The sequence below is a fragment of the Panthera tigris genome, chromosome F3, assembly GCF_018350195.1.
Source record: "Panthera tigris isolate Pti1 chromosome F3, P.tigris_Pti1_mat1.1, whole genome shotgun sequence".
NCBI classification, from domain to species: domain Eukaryota; kingdom Metazoa; phylum Chordata; class Mammalia; order Carnivora; family Felidae; genus Panthera; species Panthera tigris.
The window spans coordinates 32,470,892-32,490,952 of record NC_056678.1 but is presented as its reverse complement, the minus strand read 5'-3'; the positions used below and the strand labels follow the sequence as shown (position 1 = coordinate 32,490,952).

General features: G+C 47.0%; 1 protein-coding gene and 1 pseudogene across 1 annotated transcript in view; one reads left to right on the top strand and one right to left on the bottom strand.

Annotated features, from left to right (window-relative positions):
- Positions 1-20,061, bottom strand: part of KCNH1 (potassium voltage-gated channel subfamily H member 1) — a 378,677-nt gene that overhangs the window by 9,652 nt on the left and 348,964 nt on the right. The window lies entirely within an intron of this gene.
- Positions 19,126-19,564, top strand: LOC102971084 (annotated as a pseudogene).

Here is a 20,061-nt window from a genome sequence, read left to right as displayed (position 1 = left end):
CCCATCATCTCTTTTTAGTCTACTTCAGTGTATTCATTTTTTTCAAATTCTCAAACAATTTCCTTTCCCCCCATCCCTCTTTTTTTCTCTAATCTGTCAAACCACTTTCAACACCTAGACCAAAACACACCTAGGACCTAGCATCATTTATTGGATTTATGTGTCTGTGTGTGTGTTTTAGTTTTAATATTTTTAGTTTTAATTTTATTAATTTTAATTTTTCTGCCTCATCAATTCCTTTTCTCCCTTCAAAATGACAAAATGAAAGAATTCATCCCAAAAGAAAGAGCACGAAGAAACAACAGCCAGGGATTTAGCCAACACAGATACAAGCAAGATGTCTGAACCAGAATTTAGAATCACAATAATAAGAATACTAGCTGGAGTCAAAAACAGACTAGAATCCCTTTCTGTGGAGATAAAAGAAGTAAAAACTAGTCAGGATGAAATTAAAAAATGCTATAACTGAGCTGCAATCATGGATGGATGCCGCAGTGGCAAGGATGGATGAGGCAGAACAGAGAATCAGCGATATAGAGGACAAACTTATAGAGAAAAATGAAGCAGAAAAAAAGAGGGAGATTAAGGAAAAAGAGCACGATTTAAGAATTAGAGAAATCAGTGACTCATTAAAAAGGAACAACATCAGAATCATAGGGGTCCCAGAAGAGGAAGAGAGAGAAATAGGGGTAGAAGGGTTATGTGAGCAAACCATAGCAGAAAACTTTCCTAACTTGGGGAAAGACACAGACATCAAAATCCAGGAAGCACAGAGGACCCCCATTAGATTCAACAAAAACTGACCATCAACAAGGCATATCATAGTCAAATTCACAAAATACTCAGGCAAGGAGAGAATCATGAAAGCAGCAAGGGAAAAAAAGTCCCTAACCTACAAGGGAAGACAGATCAGGTTTGCACAACCTATCCACAGAAACGCGGGAGGCCAGAAAGGAGTAGCAGGATATATTCAATGTGCTGAATCAGAAAAATATGCACCCAAGAATTCTTTATCCAGCAAGGCTGTCATTCAGAATGGAAGGAGAGATAAAAAATTTCCCAAACAAAAATTAAAGGAGTTTGTGACCACTAAACCAGCCGTGCAAGAAATGTTAAGGGAGACTCTCTGAGGGAAGAAAAGATGAAAAAATATCTATATATCTATATCTATATCTATATCTATATCTATATCTATATCTATATCTCGATATAGATATAGATATAGATAGATATAGAGATAGATAGATAGATAGATACTAAAAGCAACAAAGATTAGAAAGGATGAGAGAACACCACCAGAAACTCCAACTCTACAAGTATCATAATGGCAATAAATTCGTATCTTTCAGTACTTGCTCTAAATGTCAATGGATTCAATGCTCCAATCAAAAGACATAGGGTAATAGAATGGATAAGAAAACAATATCCATCTATATGCTATTTACAAGAGGCCCACTTTAGACTTAAAGAAACCTTCAGATTGAAAATAAAGGGATGGAGAACCATCTATCATGCTAATGGTCAACAAAAGAAAGCTGGAGTAGCCATACTTATATCAGACAATCTAGACTTTAAAATAAAGACTATATCAATAGATGCAGAAGGGAATTATATCATATTCAAGGGGTCTATCCACCAAGAAGACCTAACAATTGTAAGCATTTATGCGCCAAATGTGGCAGCACCCAAATATACAAATCAATCACAAACATAAAGAAACTTATCGATAGTAATACCATAATATAGGAGACTTCAACACCCCACTCACAGCAATGGACAGATCATCTAATCAAAAAATCAACAAGGAAACAATGGCTTTGAATGACACACTGGGCCAGATGGACTTAACAGATATATTCAGAACATTTCATCCTAAAGCAGAATATACATTCTTCTCCAGTGCACATGGAACGTTCTCCAGAATAGCCCATATACTGGGACATAAATCAGCTCTCAGCAAGTACAAAAAGATTGAGATTGTACTGTGCATATTTTCAGACCACAACGCTATGAAACTCGAAGTCAACCACAAGAAAAAATTTGGAAAGGTAACAAATACTTGGAGACTGAAGAGCATCCTACTAAGGAATGAATGGGCTAACTAAGAAGTTAAAGAGGAAATTAAAAAGTATATGGAAGCTAATGAAAATGATAACACCACAACTCAAAACCTCTGGGACACAGCAAAGGCGGTCATAAGAGGAAAGTATATAGCAATCCGGCCTTCCTAAAGAAGGAAGAAAGATCTCAGATACACAACCTAACCTTATGCCTTAAAAAGCTGAAAAAAAAAACCCAGCAAATAAAACCCAAAACCTACGGAAGATAGGAAATAATAAAGAAGAGAGCAGAAATTAATGCTATCAAAACCAAAAAAAAAAACCAGTAGAACAGATCAATGAAACCAGAAGCTGGTTCTTTGAAAGAATTAACAAAATTGATAAACCACTAGCCAGTTTAATCAAAAATAAAAAGGAAAGGACCCAAATATATAAAATCAAGAATGAAACAGGAGAGATCACAATCAACACAGCAGAAATAAAAACAATAATAAGAGAATATTATGAGCAATTATATGCCAATAAAATGGGCAATCTGGAAGAAATGGACAAATTCCTAGAAACACATACACTACAAAAACTGAAACAGGAAGAAATAGAAAATTTGAACAGACCCATAACCAGTAAGGAACACAAACTAGTAATCAAAAATCTCCCAAAAAACAATGGCTTTCTAGGGGAATTCTACCAAACATTTAAGGAAGAGTTAACACCTATTCTCTTGAAACTGTTCCAAAAAAATAGAAATGGAAGGAAAACTTCCAAAGTCTTTCTATGAAGCCAGCATTACCTTGATTCCAAAACCAGACAAAGACCCCACTAAAAAGGAGAACTATAGACCAATTTCCCTGATGAACATGGATGCAAAAATCCTCAACAAGATATTAGCCACTGGATCCAACAATACATTAAAACAATTATTCACCACGACCAAGTGGGATTTATACCTGGGATGCAGGGCTGGTTCAATAAACGCAAAACAACTAACGTGATTCATCACATCAATAAAAGAAAGGACAAGAACCATATGATACTCTCAATAGATGCAGAGAAAGCATTTGACAAAATATAGCATCCTTTCTTGATAAAAACCCTCAAGAAAATAGGGATAGCAGGAGCATACCTCGAGATCATAAAAGCCACATATGAACGACCCAATGCTAACATCATCCTCAATGGGGAAAAACTGACAGCTTTCCCCCTGAGGTCAGGAGCAAGACAGGGATGTCCGCTCTCACCACTGTTATTCAACATAGTATTGGAAGTCTTAGCCTCTGCAATCAGACAACACAAAGAAATAAAAGGCATCCAAATTGGCCAGGAGGAGGTCAAACTTTCACTCTTCGCAGATGACATGGAACTCTACAAGGAAAACCCAAAAGATTCTACCAAAAAACTGCTAGAATTGATTCATGAATTCAGCAAAGTTGCAGGATATAAAATCAAAACACAGAAATCGGTTGCATTCTTATACACCAACAATGAAGTGACAGAAAGAGAAATCAAGGAATCGATCCCATTTACAGTTGCACACACAAAAAAAACATAAAATACCTAGGAATAAATCTAACCATAAGGTGAAATATCTATACACTGAAAACTATAGAAAGCTTATGAAAGAAATTGAAGAAGACACAAAAAAATGGAGAAAGTTCCCATGCTCCTGTATAGGTAGAACAAATACTGTTAAAATGTCGATACTACCCAAAGCAATCTACATATTCAATGCTATCCCTATCAAAATAACACCAGCATTCTTCACAGAGCTAGAACAAATAATCCTGAAATGTGTATGGAACCAGAAAAGACCCCGAATAGCCAAAGCAATCTTGAAAAAGAAAACCAAGGCAGGAGGCATCACAATCCCAGACTTCAAGCTATACTCCAAAGCTGTAATCATCAAGACAGTATGGTACTGGCCCAAGAACAGACACTCAGATCAATGGAACAGAATAGAGAACCCAGAAATGGACCCACAAACGTATGGCCAACTAATCTTTGACAAAGCAGGAAAGGATATCCAATGGAATAAAGACGGTCTCTTCAGCAAGTGGTGCTGGGAAAACTGGACAGCGACATGCAGAAGAATGAACCTGGACCACTTTCTTACACCGTACACAAAAAGAAACTCAAAATGGAATGAAGACCTCAATGTAAGACAGGAAGCCATCAAAATCCTAGAGGAGAAAGCAGGCAAAAACCTCCTTGATCTTGGCCGCAGCAACTTCTTACTCAACACATCTCTAAAGGCAAGGGAAACAAATGCAAAAATGAACTACTGGCACCTCATCAAAATAAAAAGCTTCTGCACAGCAATGGAAACAATCAACAAAACTAAAGGGCAACTGACAGAATGGGAGAAGATATTTGCAAATGACATATCAGATAAAGGGTTGGTATCCAAAATCTATAAAGAAGTTATCAAACTCAACACCCAAAAAACAAATAATCCAGTGAAGACATGGGCAAAAGACATGAATAGACACTTCTCCAAAGAAGACATCCAGATGGCCAACCGACACATGAAAAAATGCTCAACTTCACTCATCATCAGGGAAATACAAATCAAAACCACACTCAGATATCACCTTATATCTGTCAGAATGGCCAACATTAACAACTCAGGCAACAACAGATGTTAGCGAGGATGCAGAGAAAGAAGATCTCTTTTACACTGTTGGTGGCAATGCAAGCTGGTGCAGCTACTCTGGAAAACAGTATGGAGGTTCCTCAAAAAACTAAAAATAGAACTACCATATGACCCAGCAATTGCACTACTAGGCATTTATCCAAGGGATACAGGTGTGCTGTTTCGAAGGGACACATGCACCCCCATGTTTATAGCAGTATTATCAACAATAGCCCAAGTATGGAAAGAGCCCAAATGTCCATTAATGGATGGATGGATAAAGAAGATGTGGTGTGTGTGTGTGTGTGTGTGTGTGTGTGTGTGTGTGTGTGTGTGTATATATATATATATATATATATATATATATATAATGGAGTATCACTCAGCAATCAAAAAAAATGAAATCTGGCCATTTGCAGCTACGTGGATGGGACTGGAGGGTATTACGCTAAGTGAAATTAGAGAAAGACAAAAATCATATGACTTCACTCATATGAGGCCTTTAAGAAACAAAACAGATGAATATAAGGGAAGGGAAACAAAAATAATATAAAAACAGGGAGGGGGACAAAACATAAGAGACTCTTAAATATGGAGAACAAACTGAGGGTTACTGGAGGGGTTTTGGGAGGGGGGATGAGCTAAATGGGTAAGAGGCAGTAAGGAATCTACTCCTCAAATCATTGTTGTATTATATGCTAATTTGGATGTAAATTTAAAAAAAATTAAAAATAAAATTTTAAAAAAAACGGTACTTGGAATTCTGCATCTGGATCTTTTCTGGGGCTAGCACTATGTGGTACAATGCTCTCTCCTGATGCCAGGCAGTGGCAGTGAGCTGTGGCTCCCCATCAGCTACGTGATCACAGGAGCAGATAACTGACACACTATGACCATTCTGTACCCACACAACCAGGCTATTTTTCCCTCTTGGTACAGTATTCCATAAATTACATGAGATGTTCAACACTTCTTTATGAAACAGGTTTTGTGCTAGATGGAGGTCACACAGCTAGGTAAAAACAACTTCAGGGGCGAGCTGGTGCTCGTGCCTTGCTGTCACCTTTCTTCACATGGTGACTGAGCTGGTGCTCGTGCCTTGCTGTCACCTTTCTTCACATGGTGATTGGTAGACGGGGCCAGGCAACAGGGGCCAGTCTGGAGACATGGTTACTGGGACTCTACTCGCCCACCAGAAATGCCAGGACCCTGGGGACAGGCTGGCATGGGTCCAGTCACCAATGACAGGATAAGTCTGGATCCTTCCTGGCCAGCCAGAGTCCTGTTGGCTCACAGGGGCATATATTTTCCTTTGCCTGACGTGTTGGGCAAGGGTGGCCCCCCAGAATGCTGAGCGGCTCCTGACTTACTTCAGTAGGGGAGACAAAGGTTGCCCCGGGGCAGGATGGCCACTGTGCCTCACACATCCATCTCTGCATCCTGCTGGGGGCTCACCAAGCAACAGCCTTGGGCCCGGGAGGCCTTTCATAAGTGGTTGTTGAGCTGAACTGAATTGACATCCGGTCATCAAGCTGTAGGGCTTTCTGAGCCACTATCTCAGATGTGTCTGAAAAAGCAATCCCCCTGGAATCGGAGGTGAGTCAGGGCCACCGACCTTCTTCTGGGCTTCATTCAAGGAGGGTCCAGCCCCTTTCAAGCCCAAGCCTTTTCCAAGCCCCAGACCAGGCCCAGGGGAGCAGTAGTCCCCTCAGGGCCACTGAGCAAGAGCGAGAGGGTCCTAGCCGCACAAGTAGGGGAAAGACAGAATGGGGAGGGGAATGGACCACCTGGAGCCCTGATGGCACAGAGGATGAGGGGAGGACACCCGAGTGGAAGCTCAGTTACTTGAAAGAGCTCAGATTGGAAGTAAGAATATACACATAATGTCAATTCTCAGTGGTTTACATAAATGAACAAAGACTAAGCATGAATCATAGAAAACTATAGATAAACCAAAAGGAATTTAGTTTGGTTTCTATTAGATTCAGACACATGCCCCCAGTCCCAAACATGTATAAACCGTAGAAAGTACACAGGCTTGGAGGGGTCCCAACCCGGCCACTGACCAGCTGCTGTGGACCTTGGCTAAGTCAGGTCCTTACTTACAGACTTACTTGGGTAAGTCTGGTCCTGGACCAGATCAACGTCGCAAATCTGGTTGTGCTTCAAACCTCCGGGAGAGGCTGTAACTGCTGAGTGAGGATTTCCCGCAGCACAGCCAGAAACCAGCATTTGCAACAAGAACCCAGGTGATTCTGATGCAGGCCGCCCGACCCAGATCTGTTGACTGGGGTCTCAGAACCCTTGGGCTGATGACTAGTGAGGTCACAGCCACGCTGCCATCCTCCGTCTGTGCACGCATGCTCACATGGGAGTGCGGCCACACAGCACCCCAGTCCCCGCCCTGCACTTCTCTGCCAGAGCCCACACTTCCAGCCAGGCTCGGCCCTCCTGTGTGCTGCCTGGGATTGAGGAGGGGCAGAGGGGTGACCCTAGGGAGACCCGAGGAGCCCCTGGTCCCTGAAGGGTGACTGAAAGGGGTCTGATAGGCCCTGCTATCACTTTTGGCTCCTCCTTCCTTTGATCTGACAAAAAGTGGTTTGCTGTCTGGAATGGAGGGCACAGAGCCGGGCGACTGCAAGCAGGGCACGCAGCAAGGTATACACACATTGCTGCTCCATGACAAGGGGAGGCAGGCCTCTTCTCCCAGAGCAGGGGCCCATGCTGGCATGGACCCAAGCCACTTTGATCCCACTCTGAGGTCCCTCCAGGCCCTGGTGACATGACCTTCCTCATCATTTCCTCTCCCACCAGCCCCCTCCACCAGTAGCCCTGCCTGGTTTTATGGCAGAGCATGAAACATGAAGGTTGACAAACCGGGCCATTTACAAACTGAAAACATGGAAAAACAAAGTGGAGATGGACTGATTTGATAAGGCGGTGGGTTGGGTTTCGCTTTTTGAAAAGGCCAGTTCTTAACCCCCTGAGAATGGCTCATTATGGAATCAAGTGCTGCATTTTCTCTCCACAGCAGCATGAACATGTGGACTGCCCAGAACAGGGAGGCCCTGAGCTTCAGGGAGGGGTCGAGGCTTCCAGAAGGACGAGAGCCAGTCATCCCTCAGTGAGCTAAGCCCATGTGCTGCCAGCACCTGTGGCTAGAGAGAATGAAGCCTGGCTCTGCCCTCCTAGGGGTGCCGGCTTGTCGGGAGACAGACTGGCAAACACAGCTTCAACAGAAGGCGCGGAGGCCAGGGTGGTGGGGAGGGTGGGCACTGGCGGCGCAGTCAGGGCGGAGTGACGGGCTGAGCACCAGCTCCAGAAATCAGACAGACTTGGGGTCGTGTTCCCTGTGCCTTGGCTTCCTCACCTGTGCAAGCAGATGACATGACTGGCTTTGCAGGGCTCTCGTGAGGGTGAAGTTGGACAGTAGCAGCAAAACCCTTAAAAAGAGCGTTTGACATTTAATGGTTGCTGAGTTAAGTGTATTATCATTCTTGGTGGGGGCGACCCTTGAGAGGATTCTGGAAGGATGAGCTGGAAGTAGTCAGGTGTCAAAGGTGAAGAATTCAGGGGGACGCCTGGGTGGCTCAGTCGGTTAAGCGTCCGACTCTTGGTTTCGGCTCAGGTCATGATCATGTCTGTGCAGGCGCACAGCCTGCCTGGGATTCTCTCTTTTCCTCCCTGTCTGCCCCTCCTGCCCCCCTCCCTCAAAAATAAATTTTAAAAAAAAGGGTAAAGAATTTGAGTGAAGGTTTCAGACAGGGGACAGCACATGCAATGGCAAAAGGGAGAAACGCCACCAATGGAGAAAGACGTGTTTGTGGCCGCAGTGCCGGTGGAAGCGTGGACGCCGATGGAGAATGTCTGGCATGCCAGATGTGTGGTATCTCGTGCCATTCTTACGGCGACCCTGGTGGCTGGGCACAGTCATTATCCCCACTTTCCAAATTAGAAACTGAGCCTTGAAAGGTCAATGACTACCTAAGGGCATGCAAATGGTGGAGGTAAGACTCAAAGCCTGACCAAATGGACCTCCTTCCTCTCGCATCAGAGATACCAAGGGGTTAAGACCGGTGAACCAGGGTTCAGCCTCCAATACACCCTCCATAATGCCTCCCTCCTGTCTGGGACACTCTAATCGTGATTTGTGAAATTGTGTTAACATAATGTGGTCTCATTCTTCCACATGACAACTTAAAAAAGTAGAAGGTGACCTGGAATCTGCAGACATCAAACCCACCAAATACTTCTCTGAGCAGATGCCCACTCCCCATGCCCCTTCAGCCATATTATCCCACACAATCCTGCTCACATTGTCTCCTTGTTTCTTTCCATCCTGGACACAGAGTGAATACTCTCTTTGCTTTCTGACCTGAGGCAAAGGGCAATGGGAAATAGGAGAAAGGGTATGCCCTGAGACCGCAGCAAGGGGAGCCCATGAGAGAAGGGACAACTCAGGGCAGGCACTGAAGGGTCAACATTTTACTACCACCATCTTGCATCTGAGTCTCTTTCCAGTGCTTCTCCTCACTTCCTCATCTGAGCCCTCAAGCCCAACAGTGGCTAATGCCAACCAGCCATTCAACAAAGCACCAGATTTGGGGCTAATTGCTTTGACCACATCAGTGACTCCTCACAGCCTCCCAAGGTGGACACAGAAGTCATTCACCCAGGTAAATCTACACCCGATGTCCTCTGGATTCATGTCTCTTCACTGTGTACTTCCCACCACCCGGAGGGGACAATAATGAAAGAGAGATTCATCCATCCCCAGTGTCTTCTGGTTGGCTGCATTCTCTTCATTTTTTCTGGATTAAAGACTCTGGGACAAAGCATATATTTGCATAATTGTTATCCTACTCTTAGAAAGAGGTGTTTTCTACCAAAATGGACAAACAACTGTGAATCCTGACAACTTGCACATTCCTAGAAAGCTGCCTCTGACATCACTGTCATCTTTCGTGATCCGTGGCACACTGTCTGTGGCATGTGACTGGGTTGCTGGGACACTCACCGCTTCAGCCGGCAAGCTGCACTGTCCCATGCACTAGGCTCTAGAGCAAACAGCTCTTAGATTCATGCAATCATCTAGTTGTGTAAAATAATGGTTGTAAGAATTTCACTATTTAGATTATTCTAGGGTTTGACCATCTCAATAAACAATTTTCTACTGTGTGGTTAACACCCCCATTTTAGGATGCTGAATCTCAACACCATCGAGTCCAGGAGTCCAGGGGGGCCCCACTGCTCACTGGGTGCAGCTGTTCTACCGTCAAGGAGGCTTGTCAGTTCTGCCCTCCGTGAGGTGTCCACAGCGTCTCAGTCACATCTAAACTACAGACGTATCATCAGAATTGTCTGCACAGTGAAGTGTCTCACACCAGGGTGGGCAGAGGCAGGACACGGTCTGGGACAATGTCAGAGTGAGGGCCAGTTCTGTCTGATGAGCCCCCAGATACCTGTGCCCCCTCAGGAGCTGCCAGCACAGCACCCTGAACGAAGCATGTGGGCTCGTCTGGAGAGCTGGCCCCAGCTCTATGCGTACACACAGAGCCCCTCACCAGCCACACCCACTCTCTTTTGCTCTGTGTTTCCCTCCTGGGCACCAGGCATCACGGTCCCCCTCCCCAGTCCGGAGTCCCATCCTGGGCAGAGGCCTTGAGGTACTGGATCTGAAGACAAAAATAGCTCTTCCTGGCCCTCTGGTATTTATGTCTGTGCTGCCTGAGCCCTCTGCCTGCAGGAGGAACACTGGTGGGGAGCACAGCCATGCCAGGTCCCCTCCTCCTGTTAGGAAGAAACTCAGCTATGGGTTTGCAGCTGTAGGCCCCAGATCCCAGAGCTGGAAAGGGGCCCAGTTCTCTGACACCAGACAAACCACGTGAATCAACCCTGGAGTTGGGCAGTGCCCCTGCCTGTCAGGAGAGCAAGCCGAGCTTCCCCACGCTCAGGACTTCCTTCGTGATACCTAACCTGAATTCCTCGCTATGGCCCTAAGCCTCATGCTCTGTCATAAGGAGAGAGGACACTCTCTACAAAACCTCATTCCATGAGGAGACAGCTCTGATCAGCCATTCACAAAGTCTTTATGCAGTGTCTATTGAATACGGGCAGACAGATAATATGCATGAGGTGGTTGGTCCGCATGTAAAGAAAACAAAAGAGCCTTCCCCTTGGGAAGTGACAGTCCATTGCCTTTCCTCTCCTATGAGTCCATGAGGTGGTTTAGACCCCGTGTGCCTCTATCATATTCTCACAATCCCTACCAAGCTGAGGCTGGACTGGCTGCCACTGCCCCCTTCCTCAGCCATGGACTGGGGCACGGGCTGGGCCACTACCACTCTGCCCCTGGGAGAGGCCAACCACTGGTTCCTGAGCTGAGGCCCCGGCCCTGCCTCCGACGGCTCAAACCCTGTGCTCCCCTTACCTGGTCTCGCCACAGCAGCCACTCAGAGGTGCCCGCAGACTCGCTGCTCTGCACGAAGAACTTTCCCACAGGGAGCAGGGTGGGGGAGGGGCACAGCTCCCAGTTTGCAGAGGTGAGGGTGACTTGGAATGGCCACTGGCCACGCACTTGGGTTCTTGGTATTCAGCTGCTATTTCTATCCCCTGGGGCGTCGACCTCTCCTAACCCCTGCCCCCCCATAGCACCTGACGTGTTCACACTGTGCTCAGCATTTGTTTTCGGTGCCTAAGATTGTTGGTGTGCCTGTCTTCCAGTGTGCTTTGATCGTCTCCCCACTCCCACTATCCCCACACCACCAGCTACAATACCAGCGTCCTTGCTGAGGCAGGCTCTGTCTTGCTCACTGTTGTGGCCCCGGAGCTACAACAATGCCTGGCATCCTGCGGATATTCCATGACTGTTTGGTGATTGACTGTCTGACTTGGGCAGATCAATGAACTTCTCTGGTCTTTGGTTTTGTCTTTATCACTTGGCAATAATACCCTTTACTAGATCTCTTGGGGAACACAATGAGGCTAAAAGGAGACAGCACACTCCAGGGTGCGTGTGCGTGTGTGTGTATGTGTGTGTGTGTGTGTGTGTGTGTGCGCGCATGCTGTAGGCCTCAGTTATTTACTTATTGATAATCGGCATCAAATCCACCCTCCATACTCTGTTTGGAGATGCTGGAGCTGGGAGCTGGCCACCCACGTTTCCCAGGCTCCCTGGGCAGCTGGCTTCTAGTTAGGTTCTGCCCATGGCAGGGGCCCCGGCAGGACTGCAAGGCAGGGGGAGGAGGGAAGAAGCCTCCTCCCTGCTCGCAGCTCCTGTACTTCCTGTGCGATCAGCAGTGGTCAGTTGAGCCCCACCCCCCAGAGGCCCCTTGTGGCGTTCCCCAAGCAAGCTCTGCTTGCTCCCCGGGGCACCAGCAGTAGCCCCCCTGTGCACGTGCTGGTCAGAGCACACCTCCGTGGCGCTCCTCACCCCCTGCGCACCCCCAAATCAGGTCCCAGCTCCAGAGCTGGGGGACAAGCTGAGACAAGGGGGGTGTCTCAGATGTCTTGGCACCAGGGACGCAGCGCCTCTCCTTGGAGGTGTGGACACTAGCAGCACAGAGTGCCCCTCGAGGAAACCGGAGGCCTCCTCCAGCCTCCTTGGATGTGATAATGCCTCTCTCTGTGTTCCCATCTGTGGGAGAGCTGCTGCAGCTTCTAGTTCTTTTTGTTTTTAATTATTTTTAATGTTTGTTTAATTTTGAGAGAGAGAGACAGAGTGTGAGCAGGGGAGGGGGGCAGAGAGAGAGGGAGACGCAGAACCTGAAGCAGGCTCCAGGCTCTGAGCTGTCAGCACAGAGTCTGAGGAGGGGCTCGAACCCACGAACCGTAAGATCATGACCCGAGCCAAAGTCTGGCGCTCAAACAACAGCCACCCAGGCGCCCCTGCTGCTTCTAGTTCTTAGTCTCTGGGCGTCCTTAACATCTTTTCCCTTTTTCAGCCTTTAACACCAATTCCCTGATTTAAATCTTCTCTTAACAATTAGTGTGGTTGTAATTTCTGTTTTCCCAACTGGATCCTCAGTGCAGCAGGGAGAGGAGCCAAGGGGGAAAAAGTTTAAGTTGAAACGGAGCAGTGCATGGGAAGGAGAGGACTGAGTTCCCACCTGGTGTTCATAGTCTGTTTTATTCACCACAGACTGCCTGTGGGGGCTGGCTGGGGGCCCTGGCTAATGTCACCTTTGCCAGTGTCACTAGCACCTTGGCTCCTCTCTCTGGAGCCTGTAAGGGCTCGTCAAGGCCTTGATTTTCTCTTGGTTCTCTTCGCTACAAGGACTGGGGGTCCCCTTCTTTCCTCCTCTCTGCTCAGTCTATTCCCATCATTCAGAGGATCTGTTGTTCCTAAAGCTTCCAGAAAACAGTAGGCACAAGGTCTGTGCAGGGGAGGAGGACACAGATTTTCACCCAAATCTGTCTTAGAAACACCCAGTCTTTGGATGAATCACCCCCTGCCCAGCTGTGGCCTGTGTGACTCACACCATCGCCTGAGCCAGTTCCAGTGCTAAGCATTTACATGCCTTATCTAACTCCCAACTGCAGGCCCATGAGGTTGGAACTATTATTACCCCTCGTTCAAAGATGAAGGACTCTGGCTCAGAGGGGTTAGGTCCTTCGTTGTTTACTCAATTAGTCTACAGAACTGTGACCAGAGCCCAAGCTGGCTGATATTCAAGCTCTGCCACCAGGGCTGGGATCTCTGCAGATTCCAGAGCAAAGGAGCCTTGGGAAGGGCTCAGAAAGCTGCCCTGGGGAGGTCTCCAGGGCTCTGGAGAGAGCTGAGCACCTGGGGCTAACAGGACTTTGCTGGTGACTGAACACAGGGAACGTGGGCAAGACACCTACTTGCGCTTGCTTATCCCGGGATGAGCACTGAAACCCTTGAGGGTTAATGAGATAATGGTAAAGTATGACCAATGTCAGTTACCCACACCCAGTGCTGCCTCCCTACCGGGTGGGACCAGGCTCCAAGCCTGAGGGCTGAGAAGGCAATTCAGCCCTCAGGAGTACGCACCCACCCACGTCTGTTGCAACCCCAGAAGGCCCTTTTACCAAGTGCAGACACGGGATGTGTGTTTTCAATCCCAGACGACTCCTCACTCCTACGGAGCAAGTGCAATAACTTGTCTCCCCAGCTGCACACTCACATAAAGCTCCAGCCTGACCGAGCAGACTGCACACTCGTGCCGCTGCCACTCACCCACATGGAGGGAGGGACTGTGCCCTCCTCCTAGCCTGCGGATCTATGCTGGACCTGGCCGTGCAATCTCCCAAAGGCCAAGCACCCTCTTCTTGTCCCATCAGCCATTCCCCCACACCAGGTGGGGTCAACCACATCGGTGCCTCTGGGAGAGGCAATTTCCTGCCAGGACGCAGCCAGTGCAACATTTAAGGGCTTTGTGCTGCCTATCAAGTGGCTACACCACTTCCACCCCCTTCTCTCTGTGACTTTTTTCACACGAGACCATCGTAAGCACATGGCACTCAGAGAGACAGCTTACGGATTGTATCTCCTTATTTCCATATACAGATGGCAGAAATTGCTCCCGAATCCAATACAACAAAGGAAGGCTGAGCTGTCGGGCTGCAGAATCTGGCCTTCAGTTTCTCAGCGTTTCTATGACGAAGCTTTCACTCCAGGAACAACTTTTGGCATTTGAGTTGCCCCAGAAGCTGAACATTTGGACCATCTTTCCTTCCATCCCATGCCTATGCTCGCCCACGGACTTGAAGCAGGGACGCTGCAGGATCCCTGGCTTTCTCGGGGACACAGGGCAGAGGTGGCAAAAGTGCAACAAAATCGGTCCCACTGGTCTGTTCTGATCCCCCCCTAAGGCTATGGAGATCCCCAGGGGGCAAGAAAGGGGCAATGGGATCCGGTGGAAGCAGGAGAAATTGTCATGAGGATGCCTGCTCTGTTCCAGGGGAACCGGGCTTCTGAGAGGGACAGAGTCCCTAAAAGGGGAACAGACAGAACAAAACAGGACAAGATGGACAGAAGGCAGAAGAGAGAGAAGCAGCCCTTGCAGAAGGGCCTCACAGGGAGGGTGAAATAAGAAACAGGAAGAGAAAGGGCAGACAAGACGTGGCAGAGAAGTGAGCACTCAAGTATCAAAACCACGGAAGGGAGCAAGCCAGGGCTGCACCCACAGAGGGGGCCCAGAATCATTTGAAAATGACAGTGGCCGCCAGGCGCTGTGCTCTCCCTGTCCGTCAGGTGCTGTCCTAAACACTTTGCACACATTATTTCAGTGAATCCCAACAACCCCACGGGGTAGCCACTCTTGTAATCCCGTTACACAGATGAGCAGGCTGAGGTCGAAAGAGGGTACACAGTGAGAGAGGGGCCGAGCTCAGCCTTGTCTGAAACTGGAGCCTGTGGGCTATGGCACCTGCCTGCCATCCAGCCTGCAGACCCTTCGAGGCCCTTCCTCCTCCTGGATTCTCACCAGGGAGAAGAAAACAGGGACTTGAAAGTGGGAGTCACTTTCCTTTCCCCATTCTCACCTCCCAGCCTATGTAACAGACACATGGAAGGTAAGCTTGAGTCTCCAGGCCAGAGGTCTGCCTGCACGCTCTGTCTCTATGCTGTGGACCTTCTCCTCTCCAAAGCTGGTCTCTCTGTGTCATTCTTGTACCTGGTATAGAGAGAGCAATGTGCCCCCCAGGGTGGGTGTGTGAATTAAATGAGATCTAAGGTGTACACAGCTCATGGCACCACCTGATGATCAGTGAATGTGGCCCCCCTGGGTCACCGATTCAGTGGGAAGGGCAGTCCCGCCACCCAGACCACAGGAGCTCAGATGTGGGCATGTGGACACAGAGCTGCCCAGATGAAGCCTGGCAGATGACCATCTTCGTCCTGTGAGCCCAAGAATGGCCAAGACAGAGCCCTGCTCTGAACAGGAGAAGCTTAAATGAGCTGTCTTAGGGGCAGGAATGGAACCCCTCAGGCCTGAGTAGGCTGGTCCTCAGGTATGCGGGGAAGTCACTGCATAATGAAAGGAGGGAAGTGGAACCAGAGTGGTCTGCCTGGTGGTGGTGGAAGTGTCACTGCCCGCGCTGGCAGGATCCCCAAGTTCCCGGGCACTGCTCTCTGCTCCTCCCACCCCATTCCCAACTTGCCATGACATGTCAAAACTATTTCACCAATGGACATTTTATGCTTGCTTTTTTCCTGGATAAAACAAAAATGTCAACCTTACCAGATGAGTGTACTTGGTGCTTGGACTACAACTATTATCATTTATTTTGTAAGTAGGCACTGATGCTCAGAGTTTACTTGGCTGATAAATAGAGCATATTTGAACCTAAGGTATGAGCTCACAAACCCAGGTTAATTTTGCTTCCCTCCCGCCCAGCTGCCAAGAACTCAGCCACTCCTCGGTGGCTGGCTCCCAGGATTAAGCTAAATTGGCTGAAAAAGCATGAACAGGGAGCTGATGGCCCCAGTGCCCCCTCCCACTTAGGAGGAGTTCTCTTCCTGCTGCCCCTTGAAAATCAGCCAGCCAACACGCGAGCCAATTAAGGCAAATTGGAAAGCAACAAGCCACCGAAGGTATTGCTCTCAGGACATATCTTTTTATATACAATGGTTGCAACAATTAGACTCTCTCCCAAGGGCACTGGGAGTGACAAGCGAGAGGCTTACAGAAGCTCTGAGCAGGGAATGAGCAAAGCACTGCTGTCCTTAAAACGAGGAGCAGACTCCCCACTGCCCGCTGGCAGGACTCACAAATCCCTGCCACAGTCCCTGCAGCAGGTGGGCAGTGCCCAGGGGAAGCCTCACTCCCTCACCAGGGTTCTGTGGCCACATGTGTGTGAGGTCCCAGGCTGGGGTCTGGAGACTATCTGTGCCCAGGAACCCCCGGTTCCTTCAGAGGCACTCTGCCTGGAGATCAACATCACCATCTACTGCCTTTCTTTCCCACCTTAATCCTGTGTTCTCTTTTGTCTTTTTCATATCGATTTGTCAACTTACTTTATATATTTTAGGTCTTAATTTCTTGCTGTTTACATACATTTTGAAAATCTCCCAGTTTAGGGGTTGGCAAACCTTTTCTGTAAAGGGACAAATCATAAATATTTTCTACTTTTGGAGGCCCACGATACCATCTCTGTCAAAACTGCTCAACTCCACCTTTGTAGTGCAAGAACAGCCAGACAAAACATAAGTGAATGGGAGTGGCTGTGTTCCAATAAAACTTTATTTATAAAAGCAAGTGGTGGGCCGAATTTGAGTCAGGCCAGTTTGCTAACTGCCGTCCTAGTCCATAGTTTTGTTTTTTAATCGTTTTTTATGCTCTCTTTTGTCATACCAACACTTTTCACTTTGACATGATCAAATTTTTCTATCATTTCATGTATGGTTTGTGTTTTCTTGTGTAGCCTATTTACTTTATAGGTGAGGAAACTGAAGCCCAGGAGGCGGCTTACTAGGGTCACACAGTTACTCTACACACAGTTACCCTATAAGATTGCAAGGCACCAACTTTGGGATCAGACAGCTTCAGCTTTGAATTTTGGCTCTGCAATTTATGCTTGGACAAGATATGTATATATGCACACACACACACACACACATGCACACAATGTATATATTATATATACACAAATAAATAAATATAAATTTATATATAAATATAAATATTTATATACACAACTTTTCTTTTTACCTGGAGTTAATTATTATGTCAATTTTAAAAAAATCAGCCTGGTTGTCCATGAACCTTTCACTATTTCATACATTCTGATACCTCTATACTATGTCCATTAATAATATATTCTATATTTCTAAATAACCAGTTCCACTTTTTCTCCCCTACAGATACCATTTCTGGAACCCTCTGTCCCCTTGCTCTCATCTGGTCTGGCTGCTTTCCAGGCTCAGGATCTCGCCGCCCCCCCACCACTATTGTGCTACAACTGCTATTTTCTCTTAGTCTCCTTCTCATTTCATAGGAGCAAACCCTACAGTGGTTCCCCAAGAAAAATGCGCTGAAAATAATATGCATCCATGAATTCCTAAAAATGTCTTTATCTTCACTCTTGACTAATAGTTTGGATACAGAATTCTGGGATGAAATATTTTTCCAACAGAATTTTGAAAGTATGTCAGTGTTACTATTGAGATAGGTACTCTGACACCTAATCTTTTTCATGTAAACAATTACATCCCTATGACAGTTTTAATTTTTTTTAATGTTTATTTATTTTTGAGAGAGAGAGAGAGAGAGAGAGCATGAGCAGGGGAGGGACAGAGAGAGAGGGAGACACAGAATCTGAAGCAGGCTCCAGGCTCTGAGCTGTCAGCACAGAGCCTGACACGGGGCTTGAACTCATGAACGGTGTGATCATGACCTGAACCAAAGTCTGACGCTCAACCAACTGAGCCACCCAGGCGCCCCAAACATCCTTTGGAAGTTTTTAGGCCTTTTATTTTTAACCCCCTGAAGCTCCGGGATTTCCCAATGATAGGCTTTTATGTGAGTTTTCTTTATTCAAAGAGCTGGACACTTGATGACTGGCAACCTGAGGATTTTTGCTCTTCAACTCTGTAAAGGGTCCTTACATTATCTTCTTTGACAGCTTTTCTCTCCTCAATTTTTATCTTCTTTCTTTCTGGAACTCCTATGAACCAAAATGTAGGACTGATGTTTCAATTTTATCACCCCTCCCCCTTTTTTCTTTTTGTCTTTTTACCTTTTGAAAGATTTCTTTGATTTTATCTTCGAAAATTATTATGTTTTAAATTTTCTGCTGCCCTGTGTTTTAAGGTGCAAAAGTTCTTGCTCATATTTTGATTATTTCTTTTATAGAATCCTACTTTATTTCAGGGATACATACATTTTATGTCCTTCGTTTGATCCCTGCATTAGCTCTGGAGTCACCTGGCTGCATGAGGTAGAGATCTTAGACATCAGATCAAAACTTTAAACCACCACCCCCCATTCCTAGTTTTAGCTGCTGTATCCCTTTCTTCCCCCTCCCTAAGGCCAGAGTTTTCCTTGAGTTTTGAGAGAAAGCGAAGGTTCCTTTTTCATCCTTGCATGTTTGCATCTGGGCTGTGGGTTTCTTCACTTTCCTACAGCATTTACCATTCCTCCATCCACCTTCCATCTGCAAAAAAATCTGTTGAAACTACTTATCTGCTACTTTCTCTTCTCTCAATTTATTTGTCCTTGTAGGTTTCTATCTTTAAAACACACACACACACACACACACACACACACACACACACACACACACACATTTCACTAGGTCTGACTACGCTCCTGGCAGGCCGGCTGCACTGCTGGTGACAGCAGCTGCCAAGAGGAACAGGAGCCCATCCTGTGCGTGTGTGGTGTCCATGGGCACAAGGTGGCCTTGGGCCCTGACCAGCTCAGGGTTCACTTCGCGCAGGCCTCCCCCCCACCCCCACACCGAGTGGCAGCCATGGACCAGCGCTGCCTGGACAGCAGAACCTCTGCCACCACTCAGGCTCAGGGCCATCCCACGTGATGGCCCTATTATGCCTGGACATGACCCGGGATTGGGAGCAATGGGGCGGGATCCTGCCACGGTCACTGGACCTGCTGCTTGGCATCAGTGTGATCCACATTAGCCCCCCGAACTGCACCAAGGGGCTCTTCAGAGCAGCAGGGCACCTGCTGAAACCCATGGTGCCGCTGATCACCTACTGGCCCTATGAAACCAACTGGAAGATCACTCCACAAAGTAACGAAGATTCTGAACTAGCCCTTAGATGCAGGAGCCTGGAGTAGGGACTTCAGACACAGTCCTCCTGGAGGACCTGGGCCAAGCCAGTGGCCTGCTCCTGGAGAAGACGGTGGACATGCCAGCTAACAAGTGCCTGAGATTCCGGAAGGAGTAACCCCTCCTTGTCCCGCATGCTTCTGTCTCTGCCAAAACCCTTCTGGAACAAACCCAGACTGCCAGTCCCTGCTTCCCAGGGCTGGGCCATGAGGACTGGCCTTGCCCAGTCTAGATGCTCTTGGCTGGTGGCCACGGGGCTGCTTAGCACCTGGGAATAAAATGTTTCCTACTGCAAAACAAAACAAAACAAAACAAAACCTCTACTATCATTTCATTGGGTTTTCAAGGAGAAATGAGAAATAGATACCAATGTCCAATCCCCCATATTTATTACAATTTATTACCTAAAGAGACCACAGGAAGCCCTTCTTAACTAATCTGGAATCCAGAAGCTGGATTTATTCCAAAAATAAATTTTTGGTTATATACAAAAAATTCTGTAAAGACAACATATTCAAGATTAAAAGACAAATGACAAAATGGGAAGATATTTATCTGTATTTATATAAACAAAAAGGAGCTTCTAGAAATTGATCAGAAAAAAAACATTCCAAT